This window comes from Bombina bombina, chromosome 1 (assembly GCF_027579735.1).
Source record: "Bombina bombina isolate aBomBom1 chromosome 1, aBomBom1.pri, whole genome shotgun sequence".
NCBI classification, from domain to species: domain Eukaryota; kingdom Metazoa; phylum Chordata; class Amphibia; order Anura; family Bombinatoridae; genus Bombina; species Bombina bombina.
In genome coordinates, this window is record NC_069499.1 from 1380228982 (window position 1) to 1380251168 (window position 22187).

At 37.7% G+C, this 22187-nt stretch overlaps 1 protein-coding gene across 3 annotated transcripts in view; it reads right to left on the reverse strand.

Annotated features, from left to right (window-relative positions):
• SEMA4A (semaphorin 4A) overlaps window positions 1-22187 on the reverse strand; it is a 339742-nt gene that overhangs the window by 240481 nt on the left and 77074 nt on the right. The window contains exon 1 of one of the 3 annotated variants that reach the window (XM_053704469.1): window positions 20349-20571. The exons of the other annotated variants lie outside the window; for them this stretch is intronic. The gene's annotated coding sequence lies outside the window, so the exon portion shown is untranslated. Of the gene's footprint in view, window positions 1-20348; window positions 20572-22187 lie in introns of those variants that run through there. 3 annotated transcript variants of the gene reach the window in all.

Consider the following 22187-nt stretch of genomic DNA (forward strand, 5'->3'; position numbering starts at 1 on the left):
TTGGGAACCACAAACAGATTTGAGTAAAAACCCTGTCCCTGTTCCTCCTTTGGAACTGGATGGATCACTCCCATAACTAGGAGGACTCGTACACAGTGTAAGAATGCCTCTCTCTTTATCTGGTGTGCAGATAATTGTGAAAGGTGAAATCTCCCTTTTGGGGGGGAAGCTTTGAAGTCCAGAAGATATCCCTGGGATATAATTTCCACCGCCCAGGGATCCTGAACATCTCTTGCCCACGCCTGGGCAAAGAGTGAAAGTCTGCCCCCTACTAGATCCGTTCCCGGATAGGGGGCCATTACTTCATGCTGTCTTAGAGGCAGCAGCAGGCTTTTTTACCTGCTTACCTTTTTTCCATGTCAGGTTTGGTTTCCAGACCGTCTTGGATTGAGCAAAAGTTCCCTCTTGTTTATTATTAGAGGAAGTTGATGCCGCACCTGCCTTGAAGTTTTGAAAGGCACGAAAATTAGACTGTTTGGCCCTAGATTTGGACCTGTCCTGAGGAAGGGCATGACCTTTTCCTCCAGTGATATCAGCAATAATCTCCTTCAACCAGGCCCGAATAGGGTCTGCCCCTTGAAGGGAATGTTAAGTAGCTTAGATTTTGAAGTCACGTCAGCTGACCATGATCTAAGCCATAGCGCTCTGCGCGCCTGTATAGCAAAACCAGAATTCTTAGCCGTTAGTTTAGTCAAATGAACAATGGCATCAGAATAAAAGAATTGGCTAGCTTAAGTGCTCTAAGTTTGCCAAGTATGTCATCCAATGGAGTCGCTACCTGTAAAGCCTCTTCCAGAGACTCAAACCAGTACGCTGCAGCAGCAGTGACAGGGGCAATGCATGCAAGGGGCTGTAGGATAAAACCTTGTTGAATAAATATTTTCTTAAGGTAACCTCTAATTTTTATCCATTGGATCTAAAAAAAAAAAGCACAACTGTCCTCGACAGGGATAGTAGTACACTTTACTAGAGTAGAAACTGCTCCCTCCACCTTAGGGACTGTCTGCCATAAGTCCCATGTGGTGGCGTCTATTGGAAACATTTTTCTAAAAATAGGAGGGGAAGAGAACGGCACACCTGGTCTATCCCATTCGTTATTAATAATTTCTATAAACCTTTTAGGTATTTGGAAAAATATCAGTACACACCGGCACAGCAAAGTATTTATCCAGTCTACATAATTTCTCTGGCACTGCAATGGTATCACAGTCATTCAGAGCAGCTAAAACCTCCCTAAGCAACAAGCGGAGGTGTTCAAGCTTAAATTTAAATGTAGAAATATTAGAATCAGGTATCTTTCCTGAGTCATTAACATCACCCACTGACTGAAGCCCTCTTTCCTCAGCTTCTGCATATTGTGAGGCAGTATCAGACATGGTTCTTAAAGCGTCAGTATGCTCTGCATTTTGTCTCACCCCAGAGCTATCTCGCTTACCTCTAAGTTCAGGTAGTCTGGCTAATACCGCTGACAGTGTATTATCCATGACTGCCTCCATGTCTTGTAAAGTAAACGCTATGGGCGCCCTAGATGTACTTGCCGCCATTTGAGCGTGAGTCCCTTAAGCGGGAGTCAAAGGGTCTGACACGTGGGGAAAGTTGGTCGGCATAACTTCCCCCTCGTCAGATTCCTCTGGTGATACATTTTTTAAAGACAGAAAATGATCTTTATTGCATAAAATGAAATCAGTACATTTGGTACACATTCTAAGAGGGGGTTCCACCATGGCTTTTAAACATAATAAACAAGGAGTTTCTTCTATGTCAGACATGTTTATACAGAATAGCAATGAGACTAGCAAGCTTGGAAAACACTTTAAATCAAGTTAATAAGCAAATATAAAAAACGGTACTGTGCCTTTAAGAGAAACAAATTTTGTCAGAATTTGAAAAACAGTGAAAAAATGCAGTAAATCAAACGAAATTTTTACAGTGTGTATAATAGGCTAACAGAGCATTGCACCCACTTGCAAATGGATGATTAACCCCTTAGTTCAAAAAACGGATCAAAAAAACGAAATAGATGTTTTTTAACAGTCACAGCAAGCTGTGGCCCTACCTTCCCCAATAAACGACTTTGGAAAGCCTTTGGGCCCTTTAGAGATGTCCTATAGCATTCAGAGGGCCTTTGAGGGAAGCTGGATGTCACAGTTTGTAATTTTAACTGCACCAACTGTAACTTTTATACTACAACAGTGGAAATTGTTTCTAGTCAAAATTTAAGCCAGCCATGTGGAAAAAACTAGGCCCCAATAAAGTTTTATCACCAAAGCATATATAAAAACGATTAAATATGCCAGCAAACGTTTTATATTGTAAATATCATAAGGGTATTACCCCTGGGAGTAAGCATGATACCAGTCGTTATTAAATCACTGTATTCAGGCTTAACTTACATTAATCCGGTATCAGCAGCATTTTCTAGTGTTTTCCATCTCTAGAAAAAAATTATAACTGCACATACCTGATAGCAGAATTAACTGCACGCCATTCTCTCGCTGATTTTACCTCATCTGTGTAATCCCCTCAGACATATGTGAGAATAGCAATGGATCTTAGTTACAACCTGCTAAGATCATAGAAACCTCAGGCAGATTCTTCTTCTATTTATAAAATAGCACAACTCCGGTACTATTTAAAAATAACAAACTTTTGATTGAAGAAAATAAACTAGCTATATTTAACCACTCTCTCCTACAACGTCCTAGCTTGTTGAGAGTTGAAAGAGAATGACTGGCTATGACAGTTAGGGGAGGAGCTATATTACAGCTCTGCTGTGGGTGTCCTCTTGCAACTTCCTGTTGGGAATGAGAATATCCCACAAGTAATGGATGATCCGTGGACTGGATACACCTTACAAGAGAAATATTAAACTATTACTTCAAGTTGAGTTGTATATTTTATAACAGCTGCAGAGCTACCTACCTACAAGTTATATATATAATATTAGATAACAACCGCCAAAATATTAAACTATCACTTCAAGTTGAGTTGTATATTTTCTAACAGCTGCAGAGCTACCTACCTGCTACCTACAAGTTATATACTACATAAAAACCGCCAAAATATTAAACTATTACTTCAAGTTGAGTTGTATATTTTATAACAGCTGCAGAGCTACCTACCTACAAGTTATATATATAATATTAGATAACAACTGCCAAAATATTAAACTATTACTTCAAGTTGAGTTGTATATTTTCTAACAGCTGCAGACTTTCGCAAAGGGGTGTGGCTTTTAAAAATGGGTGTGGCTTGTTAAAAGGGGCGTGGTTTTTAAAAAGGGTCATGTTTTTCAAAGGGGCGTGGCTTTCTAAAAGGGGCAGGGTCTTGTGCACCCCCATTCTAAAACTTCACCAGCCGCCACTGGAGAGAGCGCAAAAGAGAGGGGGAGAGAGAGCGCAAAAGAGAGGGCAGAGAGAGAGAGCTCAAAAGAGAGGGGGAGAGAGAAAGCTCAAAAGAGAGGGGGAGAGAGAGAGCAAAAGAGAGGGGGGAGAGATAGAGAGCAAAAGAGAGGGGGAGGGAGAGAGCGCAAGGGGTGGGACCGCTATACTGCGAAAAATGGGCTTTAGGACTAGTATACAATAATATGACAATAATATGACATCAGAATGCTTGGCGTTGTTAGTTAAAAATGTTAATTTATGCAAAATTACATGAAACTGTTAATTATTTGTTAACTGTTAACTATTTTACTTCAGTAAACAACCTACAATCAATGCCAGAACAAATATAAATGCACCTTAACAGCAGGAAGGAATCAGCTCAGATTCAACCTATCAGATGCAAATACTAATACACCCTTAGGGGTCGACTTATCAAAGGTTTCGCAAGCCTTTTGACCCACTACGGCTGCAGGTTCTCACAAGAGAACCTGCACGCCGTATTTAACAAGCAGCGTCATCAGACCGCTGCTTCCCTAATCTTTCGCCACCTCTTAATTGGCGAATCTCCACGGTCTAGTCCGACCGTGGAGATTGACAGCTCCTGCCCCCATCGAGATTGGCTGTGCGCGGGGAGGAGGCGGGATTGCACGCGAGTGCAAAACAGTGCTCGGGTGCAATGCTGAATTCCGCCAGGGGAATTCAGCCCGCCAGAGGCATGGTGCGGCAGACATAGGCGGTATGTGTTCCCCTGTCCGCATCAGTTTGCTAAATTGCCCTCTTACTCTAGGGCAGTGATGGCTCACTTTGGCACCCCAGGTGTTTTGGAACTGTATTTTGCAGTCTAGTTGAGCATCATGGAAAATGTAGTTCTGAAACATCAGGGGATGCCAAGGTCAGCCATCCCTGCTTAGGGCTTGTGTCAAACATTTGCTATCGGCAAAAGGGATTCTATGAGCACTTAAAGGGACATTGCAGTCTACTTTTGCACTAATTAAAGGTTTAGGACATGACCGGTAATTGGTAGTTACATGTGTATGATGTTTTTACTTAGGATTAAACTTAAATGGTTCCGATAGAGCGTGATATTTTAGGAGTCTTTTCAGTTACTGTCTATTATCACATTTACTTTGTTCTTTTGGTATCCTTTGTTGAATGGCATACCTAGGTAAGCCTATCAGCAGCAGTGCACTACCGGGAGCTAGCTGCTAATGGGTGTGTGCACACATGCATCTTGTCATTGGCTCACCAGAGGAGTTCAGCTAGATTACAAGTGGAGCACTATTTAAAGCTCCCATTTGAGCATAAACAGAACTGGATGGAGGCTTTATTGCGTGCATTGGGTTGTGCTTGTTAAAAGTAAAAAGTTTGCACAAGCAAAATGTGGAAGTTAGAATATCGCAAATGCATTAGCGTATTTCTCCATAGACTTCAATGGAGTGCGAAAAGTGGGGGGGGGGGGGAACAAACACATATACTCGCAACCAACCCAACCACATTTAACCAAGTGCGCTAAACCTGACATGAAATATGAATATTTCACATTCCACTGTTTTTCATACAGAAGAATATGTTCTATTTATTCATAAATCAGTATTTCTACATCTATATCTGTTAGTTTTTTTTGTTTAAATATATATCTATACCTATATATCTATATGATTACATATAGGTATAGGTTTATACAGACATATATAGAAATACAGGGAGTGCAGAATTATTAGGCAAGTTGTAGTTTTGAGGATTAATTTTATTATTGAACAACAACCATGTTCTCAATGAACCCAAAAAACTCATTAATATCAAAGCTGAATAGTTTTGGAAGTAGTTTTTAGTTTGTTTTTAGTTATAGCTATTTTAGGGGGATATCTGTGTGTGCAGGTGACTATTACTGTGCATAATTATTAGGCAACTTAACAAAAAACAAATATATACCCATTTCAATTATTTATTTTTACCAGTGAAACCAATATAACATCTCAACATTCACAAATATACATTTCTGACATTCAAAAACAAAACAAAAACAAATCAGTGACCAATATAGCCACCTTTCTTTGCAAGGACACTCAAAAGCCTGCCATCCATGGATTCTGTCAGTGTTTTGATCTGTTCACCATCAACATTGCGTGCAGCAGCAACCACAGCCTCCCAGACACTGTTCAGAGAGGTGTACTGTTTTCCCTCCTTGTAAATCTCACATTTGATGATGGACCACAGGTTCTCAATGGGGTTCAGATCAGGTGAACAAGGAGGCCATGTCATTAGATTTTCTTCTTTTATACCCTTTCTTGCCAGCCACGCTGTGGAGTACTTGGACGCGTGTGATGGAGCATTGTCCTGCATGAAAATCATGTTTTTCTTGAAGGATGCAGACTTCTTCCTGTACCACTGCTTGAAGAAGGTGTCTTCCAGAAACTGGCAGTAGGACTGGGAGTTGAGCTTGACTCCATCCTCAACCAGAAAAGGCCCCACAAGCTCATCTTTGATGATACCAGCCCAAACCAGTACTCCACCTCCACCTTGCTGGCGTCTGAGTCGGACTGGAGCTCTCTGCCCTTTACCAATCCAGCCACGGGCCCATCCATCTGGCCCATCAAGACTCACTCTCATTTCATCAGTCCATAAAACCTTAGAAAAATCAGTCTTGAGATATTTCTTGGCCCAGTCTTGACGTTTCAGCTTGTGTGTCTTGTTCAGTGGTGGTCGTCTTTCAGCCTTTCTTACCTTGGCCATGTCTCTGAGTATTGCACACCTTGTGCTTTTGGGCACTCTAGTGATGTTGCAGCTCTGAAATATGGCCAAACTGGTGGCAAGTGGCATCTTGGCAGCTGCACGCTTGACTTTTTTCAGTTCATGGGCAGTTATTTTGCGCCTTGGTTTTTCCACACGCTTCTTGCGACCCTGTTGACTATTTTGAATGAAACGCTTGATTGTTCGATGATCACGCTTCAGAAGCTTTGCAATTTTAATAGTGCTGCATCCCTCTGCAAGATATCTCACTATTTTTGACTTTTCTGAGCCTGTTAAGTCCTTCTTTTGACCCATTTTGCCAAAGGAAAGGAAGTTGCCTAATAATTATGCACACCTGATATAGGGTGTTGATGTCATTAGACCACACCCCTTCTCATTACAGAGATGCACATCACCTAATATGCTTAATTGGTAGTAGGCTTTCGAGTCTATACAGCTTGGAGTAAGACAACATGCATAAAGAGGATGATGTGGTCAAAATACTCATTTGCCTAATAATTCTGCACTCCCTGTATGTATTTACACTAAAAACGACATCCTGTAAGTGAAGAACATTGGAATGATAAATATGTACAGTAAATATACAGTAAAACACAGATACATATGTAAACACATTTATATATATATATATATATATATATATATATATATATTTACACATATGTATATGTATGACTATGTATCTCTCTGTTAAAGTCCTTTGCCTGCCTTTTTTTTTCCTAACACCTGAGGTTTTTTTTTAAAATAATTTTTATCAGACAGTGTTATTATGAGTTTAATGGTAATTTTAAAAGTATTTTTAACCAGAGCTCTGAAGTCGCGATAACCTGACGCGTTAAATTCAATTGCATTCAAGAAACACATTTACTTTCAACTAGTAATGCGCACACTACTTATACCCCTTATTGCTTGCATGGAACAGTTAGCGCACCACTCGTAATCTATACTAATGCTTAGTTCTCTAATTAACTATTGCAAGAACATTTTATTTTAATTTTAAAAAATGCATGGTCAAGAAACAGTCATTCCTTACATTAGAGGATCTTACCACAATAAAGTACCGCCTGCACCATCTCTCAAATATATATATTTTTTTTCTTTCTAAAGAAGTAATTGCTACAATAGACTTCCTGTCTCTTTAATTACACTTCAGTACAAACAGGCATTCTGTGTAGTTAAATCAGATTAGATTCTAAAAAAAAAACTGCTGTAAACTGGAACTGTTCTTCAAATCTGAGCAATCTAACAAGATCATTATGAGACCGTTAAAGAGCTTACACGGAATACTACAATAAGTGAATCTTCTGTCTGTAAATCTCTGTATCATATTGATCAAGTATTTTTTTCAGGTAATCATTTAAAACTATATACCTACTACAGAGAACTCCATAAAATGCTGATTTCTGTGCTAAATGCTGCGACAGATTGTTCATCGGCTGTGGCTACGAGCTGTAATGTGCTACATCCTGTAACGTACCTCCCTGCTGAGCACACAGGTGATGTTATTATTTGTTATCCAAATACAGCCAATGCAAATACTCGCCTACACAGTAGAAACAATCTGTCACACACACAGTCATTGCTGCAAAATACACCTCTCACATCGGTCTTTATAATTATGTAGTTACCGATCAGTGTTAAGTGTTGTCATATCCTTAATATCAAACTGACATCTTCTTAACTGGCAAGGTGACATCTGATTTAGATTACAGTAAACCCCCATATCACTTTTATTACTCATATATTCCCTTCTAATAAAAACCTATAGTCCCACATAACTCCTCTTGATTCTTCTAAACCCTTTTGATAGCTGCTTCCGTGGCTTCATATGATACCTATCTAACTATAAATCCTTATATTACTTTGATGATTAAGCCTCTTTAGTTAACACAGAGGTTGACAGATTTAGTTTAAATTTAGTAGTCAGAACAAATATTTAGTAGCCAGCTGTACACTTAATAAGCGGACAGACAAATGTGTTTGGATATAGATGATTACAGAATAATATAAAAAGTAAAAGGGACATTCTAGTGTATAAATTAAAGGGACACTAGGGTCACACATTGGGTCACAACAAATGAGTTCAAAATCTAGAAGCCAGAATCTTTTGGCCATACCTATTTAGGTGCGGCTGATGGCGGCAAGTGAGGGGAAGTGGGAGACCCATAGATGTCTTGGAGACTCTAAACAAGGGTGTCAGGGCCTAATTTTAAGGCCAGTTAGGGGCTGATATAAATTAGATCCTACACATATTATCAACCAATAACTCTGCAACAAATAGAAAGGCCAGGGTTCTTCTAAATTCCAAAGAATATAATAAAGTGTTCCAACTATATTTTTCAGATTTGAATTACAGTAAAATCAGGCAAATTAAATCATGAATGTGTATAACACATTTGTTTTTCAATATTCATATTCAAACCTTTAATGGAGAATTAAATTGTTTTATTTTAATGTTCCTTTAAAGGGACAGTTTACTCAAAAATGTTCTCCCCTTTAATTTGTTCCCAATGATCCACTTTACCTGGTGGAGTGTATTAAATTGTTTACAAGTAGCTCCTTTACCCTTATATATGCATTTGAAATTGTTGATTTAGCATGTGGTATCCCCACCTATTCTGAAAGTTTGTGGCCGCGCGCACCAGCTATAGATAAGCTTTGTAAACACAGCCAGCAGAAGAAATTACACTCCCAGTGCGATATAGCAGAGATAAGGTAATAAAATGTTGATTTTTCTCTCAAAGTACTGGCGATTGTTTTAAGGACAGATATAAGATAAAGAAGTAGGTACATGTACACAATGTGATAAAGTAATGAGATCTGATTATACCTACAAGCTCAACCCATTTTATTAGGTTGTGGCTTCAAAACACAAAGTCAGAGCTTTAATATACACAAATAAGCCTTAAAAAGCTAATTTTCATACATTTTTTAACTCTGCAGTTGGTAAAAAAAGCAATTGTAAACACATTAAGGGAAAAACTATTTTACAGTATACTGTCCCTTTAAGGTAACATAATGTTATGTCAGCTAAATAAATGTACTTAGCTGTGCACTTTTGTTTTTATCTTCCAGGGTTTCTGAAGAGGAAAAGCTACATTTCCTGCATAATTTCTAGGAAAAAATATATATTACTTATATAATTTCCCACACTAAGCTAACCACTCCTTAAACAGCAGGATGTTTTTATGTACTAGCATTATAAACCATCCTAGCCTTGGGGAAAACTAATTATTTACAAGAAAGGTGTGAGATCTAAGCAGATAATTAACATCTAGAGTCTTTCTTGGGTCCAGAATAGAGAAGATCTACTATATTCTGCTATTCTGCAGAACGACAATGACATTAGTCGTGGGATAGTATAATATGTATAAATATCTACATGTTATGAATGAGTCTATCAGCAAAACAAAATATTAATGATGTGCAAAAAATGGTTCAATATTATTATTAATATCCTTTATTATACATACTGATAGCTGAAGGCCTTGAGAGCTTGGTACTCATGTAGTTGTAGTGGATGAGACTAATCTATGAAATTTTACCATTCCAAGCATGGTGCCACTTCCTAGTATCACAACGGTGCAGCTGTGACAGGATTTCCACAATATGTGCCAAGTTCACAGGATCAAAGACAGAGGCACCATAAAATGACTAAACATAGCATTGGAGGCTTTAGGGAGTCGAACCATTCATAGATATTGCCAGGAACAAGTGTGAAAACTGCACAACAGGGTTGAAGAAACCCATGGGATATGGTTTGAAAGAGGAACAATATTTTAAGATTGTGTAAAATTTTATTAACTTATACCTTATATTGCCAGCCAGACATGCTCACCCTGTATGCAAGTCTCTGTTTTTTTTTATTCTTTCTACAATGCACCACTTGTCACACTGCCCAGAATGCTGCATACACTATATAAAGAAATGTGATCATTCCATCAATAGTTGGTGGATGCTACAGCTACCACAGAATGCCAAAGACAGGTACACCTTCCTAATCTCCTATCAGCCTACCTAGGTTCTCTTCAAATAGCGCTTCGCTCTGGCTGCACTGTATTAAGGAAAATTTACACAGTGCAGCCAGAGCACAACGCTGTTTAAAGAGATCAGCCTGATCTGCAATCAGTGCTGCAAACCGAAAGTGCAGTTCGAGCAAACTATTTGAAATATAAGCATTTTTTCAATATATTTTAATCAGCAAAAATGCTTCTAGTAAAAGTTATTATTGTGTGTCTGCGGCATAAGGACATATCCTGCTAGAGCCCGTGCACTAGTATTTAACCCCTAAGTGACCAGACAATTTTTCAATTTTCTTACCGTTACGGACCAGGGCTATTTTTACATTTTTGCAAAGTTTGTGTTTAGGTGTAATTTTCCTCTCATTTACTGTACCCACACATATTATATACTCACCATTAAATGGACTTTCTAAAGATACCATTATTTTCATCATATCTTATAATTTACTATAAAAAATATGATGAAAAAAATCGAAAAAACACTTTTCATTTGACCCCCAAAATCTGTTACACATTTACAACCACCAAAACACACCCATGCTAAATAGTTTCTAAATTTTGTCCTGAGTTTAGAAACACCCAATGTTTACATGTTCTTTGCTTTTTTTTGCAAGTTATAGGGCAATGAGTACAAGTAGTACTTTGATATTTCCAAACCATTTTTTTTTTTCAAAATCAGAATTAGCGATAGTTACATTGTAACACTGATATCTGTCAGGAATCCCTGAATAACCCTTCACATGTATACTGTATATATATATATATATATATATATATATATATATATATATTTTTAGTAGACAACCCAAAGTATTGATCTAGGCCCATTTTGGTATATTTAATGCCACCATTTCACCGCCAAAGGTGATCAAATAAAAACAATTGTTCACTTTTTCACAAACTGTAGTTTTCTCACTGAAGTTATTTACAAACAGCTTGTGCAATTATGGCACAAGTGGTTGTAAATGCTTCTCTGGGATCCCACCAGTGATGGGCCGCCCACCCGCCTCCCTCGTATCCCTGGCCGATGCAGAGAGGGCCACAGAGTGTCTCTCTCTGCATCGGTTGCTTAATAAAGGGTACTGCACAACGCCTCAATATCAAGGCATCACTGCAATACCCTGAAAGCAGCTGGAAGCGGTCACTTAAAACCCCAGAGGACGTGCCAGGCACGTCCTTGGACTTTAACGACCGTTTTTTGTAGGCCGTGTCTGGCACGTCCTTTTCGTTAAGGGGTTAAACACCATGCTTCCCTAGAGAACTAACGGTGGTGTGAATTGCTTCTGAAGATATAATTTGTGTCAAACAAACCACTGCTGTCTCTCTGAGAATGTGTGGTGTTTGAATACTGGTGCACAGGGCTTTAAAGGGTATGTGCGTATGCCATTGGAAAACCAGTAATACGTTTTACTAGAAGCATTTTTGCTAATGAAAGTATATTGCAAAAATGTTTATAATTCAAATTAAAATGCACCCATGCACGTTTCATTTTTACCTTCCTATCCCTTTAATGTGGCTTACAAGCAAAGACATAAGCATTTGTGTGTTTTTCAAGCAAATATTTAAAGCGGCAGTGTACTGTACAAACAAACAATTCCCCCAGCTGCAAAGTATTACATGAATGGAAAATTGTTTGAGCTTATTTCTGTATTTGAGATAGATGTTTTGCTCATTAAAACCTTAATCTACTGTTCTCCAGAACATATATATTCAAATGGGCTGAGTCTCCAGGAAGGCACTCTCTATTTTTCTCCAAAACCCCACTTAGTGGTTGATTTCTGCTGCCATCTCTAATTTACATAGTGTTTTTTTAGAGAATACTTGCTGTTTCAACAAGCTATTCCAAATTACAAAATAATGGTAAAGGAGCTATTTGTAAAAAAAAAAAAAAATGTAATACACTGAGCAAGTAAAACGAGTCACTGGGAACACATTAAAGGGACAGTTTACTCAAATATTTTCTCCCCTTTAATTTGTTCCCAATGATCCACTTTACCTGTTGGAGTGTATTCAATTGTTTACAAGTAGCTCCTTTACCCTTATATTGGCAATTGAAATTGTTAATTTAGCATGTGGTATCTCCACCTATTCTGAAAGTTTGTGGCCGCGCGTACCAGCTATAGATAAGCTTTGTAAACACAGCCAGCAGAAGAAATTACACTCCCAGTGTGATAAAGCAGAGATAAGGTAATAAAATGTTGATTTTCCATTGTTCTCTCAAAGTATTGGTGATTGTTTTAAGGACAGATATAAGATAAAGAAGCAGGTATATGTGCACAATGTGATACAGTAATGAGATCTGATTATACCTACAAGCTCAACCTATTTTATTAGGCTGTGGCTTCAAAACACAAAATCAGAGCTTTAATATACAGAAATAAACCTTAAAAAGCTAATTTTCATACATTTTTTACTCTGCAGTTGGTAAAAAAAGCAATTGTAAACACATTAAGGGAAAAACTATTTTACAGTATACTGTCCCTTTAATGGGACAATAAACACCTTGAGATTGTTTGGTTTTGCATATTAGAACAAATTTGCATTATGGTTTTATTATTTATATTACCCACTTTTCATGCAATTTAGATCTGAAAATTGTGGATTTTCTCATTCTGAGAGCTGGAAATTCACACTCCAGACTTCTCAAGGCTAACCCTGCTACACATCTTTCTGTAATTGGTTTTAGTAATGCACTTTACACTAACATAATGACCACGATTAGCCTTGTCAGCTGCAGACTCAAGCATGTATTGGCTCCTCCAAATAAGGAAGTTGGTGGAGTTTGCCTATTGAAAAACAACCACAGCAAATGAGATGTTAATTTGTTTTTAAAATGTTTAGACTTGGCTGATAATATGTTATTCTATAACAACACAATAGAAAAGTCTTTAGAATTACAGTTGTGTGTCATTCTTAGTCTTTAATACTATTAGAGTCCAATACACATCCATCTGTGTGAATTACAGGAAGTATGTTCTATTCTATTTTTTTATTTTTAGTTATTTATGTATTGTAATAAGCATGAATATGTGTGAGTGAAGATGCAAACTGTTAGCAAATACACTTACAAATATTCAGCAGTTCTTTTTCAATCCAAGCTATAGCTGTTTTAAGCAATCTAGGTTACATAATTTGCTTTCAAAACCTTATTTACGTGAAAAAAGCCCACAAAGACTAATTATAACCTGTTGGCTGTTTGCTTGTTGCCTGTCCTTGACCACTAGAATACATACCCTTGACAAAAATGAGTCAAGGAATTCCAGCCAATCAGCTCCAAGCAGGACTCTTTAATAAAATATTAAATACAATATCTCAGCTGATTGGTCTAAATATAAAGCAGTCTTTAGATAATTGCAAAAACAAAAGGCAATAGCTGATGTTCTGATGGGATTCCCCTGTGAATGAGACACTATTGCCTAAGAGTGTTATAATTAGCTCTTGTCAGACACACATAAACTAGACTTTATGTTAGTTCATTGCACCTTTTATTTAGGATGTACACATAATGATATGGAATATAATTCACTTACCAACTTGTATTAGATGAAGCAGGACTTAGGTGTCTACTACTAAAATGTAAATTCTGTATCTTCCTAATAATTCCAGCAATTTCATTATATTTTGACATTTTTATAAGATCAAAATCTCCCCATAATGCATAGAGCTAGATACTGGGGTTTTTTTTTTTACAGTTTCAGAGATACATGCTGACCACAATATGTTCCATAAATGGCCAAGATACAAGAGTCGCTGTTGCTGTGGTTTACACGCCTCATTTTTAGAGCCTTGCAAAAAATAATGTTGAATGCAATGTTAAAGGGACAGTGTACTGTAAAAGGGTCTTCGATTGTATCTGTTGAAGTGTATTACATTGCTTACAAATAGCTATTTTACCTTTATTATGTCATAAGAAATAGCTGCCTTTGCCTGTCAAAAATACAACCTATAAAAAAAATGGCATTACTGCAGCATTAGCTACAGAAGATTCTATGTAAACAAGAGGCAGCAGCATAAACTGACCTGACAGTGGTGATGTGAGACAGCTCAGCTCTTTTGAAAGGAGACGGAATGCAATGAACTTTTAGCAGCAGCTTGTCTGTCCCTTTAAATGTATAATCTATTAACATTGTGCAGGGGAGGACTGGCAACTTTTAGCCCAGGTAGCAAGTACAACCAAAAGGCTGAGGTATATAAATGTATCCCATTTAAAATGCTGTATGTGATATTCAAATATTATGATATGGCCCCTTCTACAGCAGCAGGGCAGCCTACAGCTATAGCAACTATGGCTTCTTGGTAGGGTTATAGGCGGAAACCCTCTGCTGGATGTACAGTAAATATGGAACTAGGCTGGGCAGGCAAAGCTTTGTCAATGAGCTGGGCAGTGTTGTTGCTTATATCAACAACTACAAACTCTACATCCCCCGGTATATGTGAGTATGTTTATATACACAAGTTTGTAGACACACAGACAGACAGAGAGATTTTGCTCTGTCCCTGATTCCATCACTAAGAATGGCCCAGAGGGCAATTGCCACCCTGCCACTTGGCCCAGTCCATCCCTGACATTATGCTAACCACAAAAATATGTTAAATATATTAAAGGGACAGTTTACTCAAAAATTTTCTCCCCTTTAATTTGTTCCCAATGATCCACTTTACCTGCTGGAGTGTATTAAATTGTTTACAAGTAGCTCCTTTACCCTTATATTGGCATTTGAAATTGTTAATTTAGCATGTGGTATCCCCACCTATTCTGAAAGTTTGTGGCCCCGCGTACCAGCTATAGATGAGCTTTGTAAACACAGCCAGCAGAAGAAATTACACTCCCAGTGTGATAAAGCAGAGATAAGGTAATAAAATGTTGATTTTCCATTGTTGTCTCAAAGTACTGGTGATTGTTTTAAGGACAGATATAAGATAAAGAAGCAGGTATATGTGCACAATGTGATACAGTAATGAGATCTGATTATACCTACAAGCTCAACCCATTTTATTAGGTTGTGGCTTCAAAACACAAAATCAGAGCTTTAATATACACAAATAAGCCTTAAAAAGATAATTTTCATACTTTTTTACTCTGCAGTTGGTAAAAAAAGCAATTGTAAACACATTAAGAGAAAAACTATTTTACAGTATACTGTCCCTTTAAGATTGCAGGTCTGACTTTAAACACATGGCCAAAGGCCAAATGCCACGGGGGAATTGTAAGTAAATGGTAAGTGGATTAAAACAGCTGCAGATTGGTGGGATGAGAGAGGAGCCTCCCAGCATGAGGAGCAGAGATTAATAAAGACAATAGAAGAAGATGGATTTATCCTACAGAGCAATTTAAAAAATGACAACATCCTCAGGCCATATATGCTCCTACATTCATGACATCCTGTATTTAACAGTCACTCTTTGTTTATAAATGAGACATCATCAAGTTATAATTAAAGGGACAGTGTACTGTAAAATTGGTTGCCCTTTAATGAGTTTCCAGTTACTTATTATACCAGCTAAAGAGTACAAAATGTATAGGAAAGTGTATTCCAATAAAGGTAATACTACCTGCTGCAATACTGACTAACACAGCCACTCCAATCAAGTCAGCTATCCCTCGAGTAGTAAGAAATTGCAAAATACAAAGGAAAAAAAACAGTCTTTTTCCTATAATTGACAAAGTGGAGTAGTATTTTACTTTAAAAAAAAAAGTATTACAAAAAAATGGTACAGAAAAAGGGACGTAGTAGCACAACAATTACATGCTATAAATCCTTAGATCCTACAACTCTGTGTTTTTAACCACAGCATAGGGGTTAAACAGACATTTAACCCATTTGCCCAAATGGATGTAGATCTACGTCATGCAGTAGCGCATCATGCCGTTTAACATAGATCTATGTTCAGAATGCTGGAAGCAAAGACTTGTTGTTTGAGAGAAGCTTTTACAACCATTTATGTTATGACTGCACAAGCAGTATGTAAATAATGTCAGTGTGAAACCCAAAGTTTGTGAAAAAGATAACCATCTTTTTTATATGATGGCATTTGGCGGCAAAATGGTGGCATGAAATATACCAAAATGGGCCTAGATCAATATCTTGGGTTGCTTACCTAAAAATAATATAATATATATAAAATGTTTATTTATGTGTAATGAAACAACTTTGCAGTATATTTTCATTATTTATGTTGAATCCTTTTCATGTAATTTAGTTCTCAAAATTGAGAAATTTCTAATTTTCAGAACGTGAAATGCACCCTGCTGACTTCTCCAGCGATAACCCTGCTACATATATGTTGCTAATTGCCTTTAACTGGAAACATGTGCAAAAGCAGTTCACTTTACACAAACTTGTGGCTTGCCTTGTTGTCTGCAGACTAAAGCCCAGATTGGCTCCAGCAAACAAGGCAAATGGTTGGTGGAGTTTGGCTATTGATAAACAATTGTACTAAAAAGGATGTTAATTTGTTTTAAAATGGTTAAGACTTGGCTGATATTTTATTCTATCACAACATAATAGAAATGTTTTGTAATTACAAGGTGTTTATTGTGCCTTTGGTACCAAGCAGACACGGCCGCTTATTCTCAGGGTCATGTCACTACCGTTGATAACTGGTTTACGGCAACGTCTGCTCATGACCAGTGGTTCTCTGTGGCAGACAAGCGGGGTGTTATCTTTGTGTTTAACCCCTATGTTGGTGTTAAACACATTCATTTGTGAGGCCAGTAGTGCAAAAATTACACACACTAACTGCATATCCCTTAAACAATATATAAAATGAACCAACTCCCCTCCTCCTTATTGGTTCTTGTCACCTTTCCAGGTATCTCTATAATCTCAGGTGTAGCTTGAACAAAACAATGTTGTTAAAAGCCAATATTTTTTCCAATAAATGGGAACAATATCTGACTCGGGGCTTGATGATCTAAACCTCTTCGTTCTGGCGAGATGATCTAATACGTCTCATCAGTACCATGAGGTCCCTCAAAGACTTTTAAAAAGGCAATTTTTTTCTTGAGAGTTGTTTATCTCTCTATGCGGAGCTCTGGATGTGAAGGAGAGACATTTACATTGCTAAAAAAAAAGCCGACATAGAATTGGCGAGATTTCTCTCTATGCCGCCGAGTTTTTGATCATAAGACCCTCACAGAGAAAACTGGAAGGGAACACAGTGTTGTAGTCTCTAATTTTACCTATGACTATAAGGAATAAACTGAGAAATTTGTGTATACGAATACACTAGGCCGCCATAATCAAAAGCGTATTCTCATTTTATACTGTGCTTGATAAAGACATCTTAGCCCATAGAAATGCGTTGAGCATACTTTATAAACAAGCTAATTTTAAATAAATACTTTTCGTTCCATACCACAGTTTGTAGTAATCAAGTTTTGTCAGCAAATACTTCCTTTTTTTGCAGTTATTATCTAATCATCTCTGCTGAAGCCAATAAGAAACAAATATGTGGGAGGGAAAATACTCATATTGCCTTTATTATGTGGCCAACGTCAGCATGGCATGGGTAGCATTAATGCGCTAGAGACAATAGGCATCCCCCAGCCAGCGTCCCATCTTGCCAAACGTTCACCTGTCTATTCTGCCTATTGTTTTTTTGGCACTTAGCCCAGCACAAACAGCATAAGCTGCAGCAGCAAGATGAGTCACCTGCAGGTGACAGGTGCAATCCCAGATGTGATGGGGCGTCCAACAACCGCCAGCTCTAGTACAGCTAAATATAACGTGCAGCAGCCTGCTGTGTGAAGTGGCACAAGATTAAACAGCTGGACATTGTGTGGTTTAAGAGTGGAGGGTGTGGCAGCTATCATACACAGCTGTAAAATGTGTTGCAGCACTTTCTGGCAGTGAAGGGGTTTAACTTTGCTGATAAATGCCACACTCCAGCTCTTTAAACTCACACTGCTATTGCTTTGTTTTCCCCCAGATGTATATGGATTTGTCCACATATAGCAGAAGGGTCGCAGATCAGATAGGAACCTTGGTACATATGCAAATACTTTATACAAAAGTAATATAAAATACTGGGTATCTTCCCACATTGGCATAAACAGAGATCCATACTGGTACTAATTATCTCAACTGGTTTATAAGAGGACTGTTTGCATATTGGCAATTAAAAATACAGATACAAATCCCAAAAAAATCATTAACTTTTTTTAAATAAAATAAAAATTACAATTTTCTCCGCCAGAAAGTCACAATCTTCTCAGCCTAAATCTTTGTTTGTTTCGTTTTTCTGTTCTAAAATGCATCAACAGCGGTTACCTTTCTGATTACAGAACTGTAACTGTGAGTGCTTGACACTATGGTTAAATCACAATACAAACGCCCCCCTTCTATTTGCCTTTATGAACTCTATAAAGAGGGGGAAATAGCCAAGACAGGGTCACACACAGAAAAAGTGTCTATATGTGCTTTATGGTACTGGTTTTTTGATCACTGCAACAATTACATATATCTAAAGTAAAATAGGGAGCAAATTCATATTTTTATAACAAATCTGATTAAATAACAAATTACAAACCTTCATGTGGTTTAGAAGCAACGTTACAAGCATTTATACGGTTTTCAAGCAAATTTACAAGCTCTTACTTGGTTTTCAAGTGTAGCTTTGGTTCTAATTTGAGCACATTAGAGTTCATTCACTTACTAGATGCATATTATAATGCATTTGTTATTTAATGTTCATGAAAATGTCTTGATGTCTTGAAGCAAATGAACACAAACTGTACATAAATACACTTGAAAATATGCAACGTACCTTTTTGAATCTAACTTTATATATCTAACATTGTTGCAAACACTGATGTCATATAGTTCGCAATACACAAGTAAACACACGAGCACTCTAGGGGAGTCCCCACACCCTGCTTGTGAATTATTGATGTATAGTGTTAATACATATCTATATATAGTTCTAACAGGAATCAATAGTAATGTGATTATCTTCACATAATACCAGTTGAAAACAGCAGTATACAGTATAACTTATTATCTTCACAGGAAAACATTGATCTATATTTCAGGCTTCTCCAACCCAATATCTGGGGGCACAATGTGGTATTCTAGTACATTTTAGGTGACCCTCAGTTGTCCATCCTAGATTCACATATCATACCTTACTTTTCCAGATATACAACAGTGCAGAGTGCACATGGCTCATTGTTGTTTTGAGAGATTACAACCTATTTGCCTTGGGGAGGGGTGTATGGATGTTCATGTGTAGTTTGTGTATAGAAGCACATATTTGTGTGTGCTATGAGTAAACAACATTTCTAAAAGTCTGTAATTAAAAAGTTTGGAGGCTACTGATCTATCATGATGATAAATAGTGATCTTAGTATATCAGCATTGTAACAAAGTGGTAATGACACCATTAACAGGCATCTATTGTAATTCCAAACTGTGACAATAAAAGATCAAAGATGTTAACTCCCATCGTCTCCCAAAGGTGCCTACAAAAGGGAAAAGTGATTTTTATTTGTTGCATCAAAAGAGGGGACATAGATGATCACGTCCTTAAAAATAAAATCGCTTTTTGTTTGTAGAGATTGCCACTTTCTAAGAAATTGAACTATGGGAGGTGATTTTTTTTATCCAGTGAACAATCTGTCCCTAGGGGAAGGTTTACACAAACAAGCACTTCCAGTAAATGTCAATACAACATTTATATAATCCATATAATGCACTATAATATATATGCATGACAGACTTTTTGAATGTTACAGTCTCACACACAAAACACACTAAAGACTAGTTCCACACCCCTTACAGCAATTATAAATCTATAGGGCAGCAAAACTATACATTTGCTATACCTCATCCAGTACCTAGTTACTACGCATCATTTTCCACATACTACCAATTGAAAATAAGTGTATAGCTCTAGTAATAACCTGTACACTGTACCAATAGCTAACAACAATTTGTAGTAATAATAAATAACTCCGTGCCAGTGTTATAGTAAACAGTTCCCTATTGTGAATATGATCACCGTGCCAATAACAAAGCAGCGCTGCATAATGATTTATATACACCGGATGTCTCAGTACAGATGTATAGTGATGATAAAGCCATATAAAGCCTTATTTATACTATTTCACACCTCAGCAAGTATATCTACAACAACACCTCACTAGCTAATAAAACACAAAACTAAGCAGTCAGCATATACAGTCACTTACCTAGTTGTCTCAAACTCTAACAAGTCGCCAGCACCACAAGAGTTAGCTAGTCCAGAATCCAGATCACAAGCCACACGTCCCCTCCAGCCCCCTGAGCCTGTGATCAAGGAGCTGCCTGCCTATCACAGAGAGTTCTTCGGCTTTAGGAATGAGGAAGCTACAAAGAGGCAGGAGGCAGCGCTCACCCTGCTGGCTCTGCAAGTTGTAACCAGCAATAACAATGCAGGGCAGGCACAGACAACAGCTTACTGATGCAAAGACAGACACTCACTAATAGAAGAAGACACTGCTCGGAGGCGAAAGGGGAAGTGCTCAGAAGTACTGTGCTCTCTTGTGTGTGGTTGCGATGGATTCAGGGGCTTCAGAGGTTAATACAGTAAAAACGTTGATATAATTCCTGAATATAATAGAAAAAGGATCAAATAGGATCAAATATTTTATCACATGATTGAGAGTGTAACACTGGCTAGCCTAGCACACAAGCAGGTCTAAGGCGGGAGGGAGCAAGAGGGTTCTATATAAATAGGCTTACCATAATTTTTAGAGGTGAAACTGGGACCACCTGGTGCGGTGCCAGTGGGGGTGTGGTCAGGAGCGTGGTCAAGGGGGCGTGGCAATTACCGGTCCTTTTAAAGTAGTAGCTTTTATGTGTGTAATGTTTCGTGGATACTCTACCCTTCCTCAAACAAGTGAATCACACAGTTTAAATAGACCATAACACCACCCCCTAGTGAAAAAGGCACCATTACGTTGTCATGGTAAATAAATCATTAATCTAAATCTCAGATTCTAAGTAATGCCAAACATCAAGCATAATTATCACTTTCATAATGATCAATTTCACAATTTAATATCTGCAGTGTAATATGTGTTTTATGCAGACATCCCAAGTCTCCCTGAAGTTCAGGGAGTCTCCCTAATTGTAATAGCGGCTCCCTGATGCCAGCAAATGGAATGCAATCTCCCTGAAACTCCAAGTACCATGATCCAATGTGGCCCAAATCCGGAAACGTGTTTCTTTAAGGAATGCCTTTAGTTGCTGGGACATTATAGAACCTTTAAAGCATTCATCAGTAACCAAAAAGCCCCCACTGATTCTAATAAAATAAAACACAAATACTACCTTATTTACTGCACGTAATTAAAGGGACACTGTACCCAATTTTTTTCTTTTGTAATTCAGAAAGAGCATGCAATGTTAAGCAGCTTTCTAATTTACTCCTATTATCAATTTTTCTTCGTTCTCTTGCTATCATTATTTGAAAAAGAAGGCATCTAAGCTTTTTTTTTGTTTCAGTACTCTGGACAGCACTTTTTTATTGGTGGATGAATTTATCCACCAATCAGCAAGGACAACCCAGGTTGTTCACCAAAAATGGGCCGGCATCTAAACTTACATTCTTGCATTTCAAATAAAGATACCAAGAGAATGAAGAAAATTTGATGATAGGAGTAAATTAGAAAGTTGCTTAAAATTTCATGCTCAATCTGAATCACGAAAGAAAAATTTTGGGTACAGTGTCCCTTTAAACTTCGCATTCTAAAATATTTAAGCATTCAACATGCGTACGGTCACTGGAAAATAGGTTTGTTGTATGTGGTTGTGCAATAAAGCTACTTCTTTTTTGTTTAAATGTGACTTTAGCGGGAAGCTACTTTAATGATAAGGCCCTTATTTAGGGTTTCAAGGTGTCCAATATATAACTGCGAGGGGGGGGCGGTAGCGGCGCAGTAGCGGGTGAAGCCACCTCCCTGAAATTAGTTTTTGCAGGTTGGGATGTCTGTTTATGTGTCTAATTAAGGAACAGAGCCAAATACTGATAAGACATAAATACAACA